Below are 5,961 nucleotides of genomic sequence, written 5' to 3'. Positions count from 1 at the left end.
ATGCATGTTGTCTGTACGTATATAGTTATGTGTAAATAAGTTTACTACTTAGTGTAATTTTAAATATGTATGCTTTTGTAAGATTTATTGAAGATGCTTTTATTTTTATTTTTTTCTTAATTCATACTTTATTAATTAAATATGCACACAATTTATCGAATCATGCGCAATCTTAGTTAAGTACACAATTGCGTACGTAATTATGCACAAAAATTTTATAATTTAGTTTTGTTGCATTTTTTAAATAATATCGCATTTCGACTGCATTTGATGCATTTTAATATAAATCGCATACTCATTCGCATACTCATTTTCACCTTTAACAACTCCAGCCCTTCTTTTGCTTTCATCCTCTGCACTGAGCTCATTGGCGCCCTAACCATAACCTTGCACGTTTATTCGATTTCAAGTGGCCATTTGCATACTTATGCCCCATTTTTATCACGTTACTTGCTTCGTTTAGATCGTCGTCTTTGACTTTGCTTTATTAGCTTAAATAAGTTTCATATACAATATATATATATATATGTTTTTTTTTTTAATATATTAATTACATATCACAGATCCAGTACATTAACTTTGTATCGTTTTTCGCTAATTTTGTTTTTTGTTTGCATTTAGCTTAGTTTAGCTTTGTTTCGCTTCGTTTTGTCTAATTCTTCAATTTCAATGAAGTTTCAATTTTTTTTCCTCGCTCAATTGAAATGGTTCGGATGTGATTTTCAATTTTGATGTTCACCTGTATATGTATGTATGTACATAGATGCAATTAATGTTGCTGATGAAGATTCTTGTAAGGGTGGTGGTGATATTGGTGGCGCTGGTGGTAGATGGTTGTGATGATAGCTTTGATCGAATTTAGTTGGCGATAGGGATTTTGTGATTTACGACTGTTATAGTAGTTCAGTGTTGTTGATATTTTAATCGTTGTTGTTTTCGTTTTTGTTGTTGTTGTCTTAAGGCATTGAAACTGCGTTGCCGTACGTTGTCTGTATTTAGCGATTTGTATGTTTTTAGTATTTTGATGAGCGAATGTGACATGACTCTCCATAAACTCTTGTACTTGTCTGATTCATTCTGGTCCAATCTGTTTTGACATTTAAAAGATTTTTGTTTAAGATGCGAACGAGAATGCGAAGAATTTAATTTTTTTTTTTTGTATTTTGTAGTAACTGTAGATTTTTTAATTGTTCAAATGATTACCGTTATGGCAATTCTATGTACATTGTATGTATGAAGATGCTCTGCGAACTTACGCAAATGTTGCCATGAATATGTGCGCGTGTGTGTTGAGTGTATTGAGTGAATGGGCGTTAGAAGAATGCATCGTAACAACTTAAACTGGAAATAAAAACACCTTTACAGCAAAAGTAATAACAAATTTAGATGAATACCTTCAATAGACTAGTAACACTTCAATAAGTGAATTTTTCAATATAAAGAGACATATTTAAATTTTGGTCTGTATCTGTGAATTAAAAACCTCTGAGAATTCGCAAAATACCAAAGTTTTTTGTTTTAAATTTTCTACTATCGGAACTCGGCTCTAGAACTCCCCTAAAATACTTCACAAGTCATTTAGATGATCAGCCCTAAGGACAGCTATAGCTTAGTTAATGTGCACTTACGGTATAATGCAAACTATTTTTCCGACGGTTACCTACACTTAATAGACAGCTTAAACTTGGGCCGAATCGTTCAGGATTTTATGGTAAGAAGCTCTGTGCAGGCGTTGTCTAATACAGCTTAACTCGCCTGAAATAACGAATCATCTTTGTATGACAATGCGCATATGGTTATTTTTTCACCCGAGTAACCACCTATTTTTCAATACTCCCCAAATAAACCGATTTTGCTGGATGCCATCTTACTTACTTACTAATTGAAAGATATGCTTACGAGAAGGGCTTAGCGTTATGATGTTCACCTTTTACCTATAAATTTTTTTTTCAATTAAATTAAAATAAAAAAACAAATTTTTCTTTTTAAACAATAAAACGGAATAAATAAAAGAAAATTTAATCAATAAAAGAAAAAAATATGAAAAATAGCAAAAAATAATAATAATTTTTAAAAATTAAATGAAATTAAAATATTTTTTTTCTTACAACAATAAAATCTAAAAATTAAATAAGAAAAATAAAAAAATAATAATCAACAGAGTAGAAAATACTACTTAAAAATTGTATAAAACTACAAAAAGATATATTTTTTTAACTTTAAAACAAAATCCAAATTTAAAAAATCAAAATAAGATCATGAAATTAAATAAACCATGAAATATTTTTTAAAACAACAAAATCGAAAAATTCAAACAAAATGATTGTAACAAAAGGAAAACGAGTTAATTAAAAAATGGAAAATAAATAAAATAAGTTCCCAAAAAATCAAATGCAATAAAAAACATTTTTTTCTTTTTTTAAATAATTAATTCTAAAAATTAAAAGAAAATTAAACTAAAAAAGAAAAAATTATTTAAAAAAGGAAAAAGTGTCTAAAAATGAAGTTAAATTAAAATATGCTTCTTTTCAAAAGAATAACACCTAAAACTTAAAACAAAATTAAATTAAGAGAGAAAAGCCATTACATAAAATAGGTTTGTAAAAATTAAATTAAATTAAAAAATATATATTTTTCTTAAAATCTTATATATTTACATAAAATCAAGAGTTTACGGGGTGTGCAGGACACAGTGGTTAGCGCCGATGACTTTTCACATCGATAATGCGGGATCGATTCCTAATTAAGTCTAAAAAAAGAAGACTGATGAGGAAATGTGGTGATCTCCGAAAAAGTAGCTATAACTTCTACCACTTACACTGTGTTGCTTTTTTCCATCTGTTTCTAAACAAATAAATCGTGGCACAAAACTCAGAAACATTACAAAAAAATTTATTAAAATCTAAGAATTAAAAGAAAATTGGATAAAAAAGAAAAAAATTAAAATAAAAAAATCCACTGCCCGAGGACTCGAACTCTGATCTCTCGATTAGCATGCCTGTGCTTTGCTCACTCGGCCAATATCAAAATACTTTTTCACCACGAGAGGTGAATGAGAGAGCCTTTTTTCTGAGGCTTTTGTACTACAATAACAAAAGTGTTTCGAACCACATATCTTGGCTTCTGTCTTTCATTTGTCTTACGAAAACGACAGTTAATTTACTAAGTCTAAGTGCATCTACATCCACTTCCCAACCTAACCTGCCTGAAGCAGCACTGCCGGTTTTTTTGTTGGGCGGCACTGTATGGAGCACTTGCGCACCACTGATTTTCATATTCGCCCTCACTGACATTTTGTTCGAAATCGATAACAAGACGATTGATGTTTGAGGCCGCCAAACGAAGTTGAATAGTTAAAAAAACAATGAGCAAACTGACCTATCATTTGTAAATAAGTAGATATATGTTTTCTATGTTTACATTCCAATTTCGAATGAATCGATCAAATGATTGATTTGCAGTTTTTGCTATACATATGAACCTATGTATGTATTCAGTGTCTATAGTGTGTATTTAGTATGCAAATATATATATGTATATATTAAATGAGCGCTTAATGACACATGAAACTATCCCAATATAGAAATATAGTATGTCCCATCGCTAGCTTGGAGTGAAAAGTTGAACAAACTAGTTTTAAAATTTTACAGGAGAGAATAAAAACCTTTCAAACTCATTTTCTCCAAGCACTTATTTTGCAAACATTTTTATACAAGATTGCGCATAAACTAAAAGAACTCCAAACGAATCATATTCCATAAATGTGATGAAAACTATTTGTATTCCTTGGGGCACAACTTTGGTGACTATTTAGTTGAGTTTATCTTGTCTATATTTCGACTTCAGTTTGAAGTCATCATCATCACTGTAAAGAACATTATTTAGTATATCAACCCGGCATTGCGCTAAACAAAGCTTAATATATTATATTACAATTGACGACCAAATACAAACAAAATATAAAGGGGTCCTCATATCCATTACGGTGGTTTTGGTAAACTGCCAGTTGGTACTCGGTAATTTTATCAACTATGAAAGTCTTTTTCAGCTTACTAGTGTTATGCTGAATTTGCTAGACATTGAATGACAAAATGTTTAATGAGAATGTTGCGCATTAGAAATACCAGTGCTATTACGTTCATAAAAAATAAAGTAATTATTTCTGTTTCCACATGGCATTTTTTAAATGGCATACAATTTTTGTAATTTCAATGCCTAGTGAAAATTCGGTATTAGTTAAACTATTTTTATAAACAGTTGATTCCNTTCAGCTTACTAGTGTTATGCTGAATTTGCTAGACATTGAATGGCAAAATGTTTAATGAGAATGTTGCGCATTAGAAATACCAGTGCTATTACGTTCATAAAAAATAAAGTAATTATTTCTGTTTCTACATGGCATTTTTTAAATGGCATACAATTTTTGTAATTTCAATGCCTAGTGAAAATTCGGTATTAGTTAAACTATTTTTATAAACAGTTGATTCTTAATTTTTTTCTTGTAATAAGAATTATTTGCAACAGAAAATTTAATGAATTTTACTTACTCATATGCGTTATGCCTCTCGACAGTGGGCGGATTTAAAATTGAATAAATATCGAACGGCTGATTTTAGTTTATCAACTACCAGAAAAATTATCAGGTTTGCCACCACGTTAATTCAGTTATCAAAATACATGGGGAAAAATTACCGAACGCCGAGTTACCAAGTACCAAGCTCACTTTAGCTAGCAATATGGGAATATACCTGTACATATAAGTGTAGGTAAGCATGTTTTTTATGTTTATATCAGAGCTTCGGAGCAAAGGTTTTTTTTCATCGCTCCGCTCCGGTAGTTTATTTCGCTCCGAGCTCCGCTTCCGCACCTATTTTTATTTACTTAATTTCTTTCCCTAAAAATATTAACCGAAATTATTTTTTTAAATTTTCCTTTCGATGCAGATATGCATTTACATGCTCTACATATAAGCNGTTTATATCAGAGCTTCGGAGCAAAGGTTTTTTTTCATCGCTCCGCTCCGGTAGTTTATTTCGCTCCGAGCTCCGCTTCCGCACCTATTTTTATTTATTTAATTTCTTTCCCTAAGCGCCAAAAAATATTAACCGAAATTATTTTTTAAATTTTCCTTTCCATGCAGATATGCATTTACATGCTCTACATATAAGCACTTCTGTATCCAAAGGGGGGAAATAAATTCGCGGTTAGAGCTCGATATACATACATACATTCTAGATACACTTCGATGTACAGCTGTTTATATGATCCCAATACATTTTGTCTTTAAATAAAATGACAGATATTGACCCAGTCAGCAAAAAACCGACCCGAAAATGGAAGAAAAGTGAAGAAAATGCGGATTTTTGTCCGTTTCATTTTCGAATACTTTGACGATCCTTTTTTCCAATAAAGTGTGCGACAGAAACGTATGTACAGACAGACGGACTGTTTTTCTGGAAATTTTTTATTGAATTTTTCGTTCAATTCGCTTTTCTTTTGCAATTCACAGATGCTTTTTCATGGCTCGGAAAAAAATTAATAAAGTAAGGAAGCGCCCAACGGCATTCGAACCCGGCTCCTTCTGAAAGCTAACAAATACTAGCACGCTCCTCTACACGCACAGCCAAATGAATGGAAATGTGAGTCGTATTCTGTTCGTTTTCGGATACGTAAAATTGTANCGCTTTTCTTTTGCAATTCACAGATGCTTTTTCATGGCTCGGAAAAAAATGAATAAAGTAAGGAAGCGCCCAACGGCATTCGAACCCGGCTCCTTCTGAAAGCTAACAAACACTAGCACGCTCCTCTACACGCACAGCCAAATGAATGGAAATGTGAGTCGTATTCTGTTCGTTTTCGTTTTCGGATACGTAAAATTGTTCGAGACCACACTGTCGGCAAAATTGACGTTTCTCTACAGGCTGAGAAGTCATTAGGGCTCTTCACGATCTTGTGCATATG

General features: G+C 31.6%; 1 long non-coding RNA gene across 1 annotated transcript; it reads right to left on the bottom strand.

Annotated features, from left to right (window-relative positions):
* Window positions 1-4,814: 4,814 nt before the first annotated feature.
* Window positions 4,815-5,505, bottom strand: LOC108364951 (uncharacterized). Its single transcript, XR_001847847.1, has 2 exons — window positions 5,058-5,505; window positions 4,815-4,867 (listed from the first exon to the last, which is right to left on the bottom strand). It is a non-coding gene; the product is annotated as an uncharacterized LOC108364951 (long non-coding RNA).
* Window positions 5,506-5,961: the final 456 nt, after the last annotated feature.

This window comes from Rhagoletis zephyria, unplaced genomic scaffold (assembly GCF_001687245.7).
Source record: "Rhagoletis zephyria isolate East Lansing unplaced genomic scaffold, Rhagoletis_zephyria_1.1 Rzeph_scaffold_01721, whole genome shotgun sequence".
Lineage (NCBI taxonomy): Eukaryota > Metazoa > Arthropoda > Insecta > Diptera > Tephritidae > Rhagoletis > Rhagoletis zephyria.
Note: the sequence above shows the minus strand (reverse complement) of the source record. Positions and strands in the feature narration are given on the sequence as shown.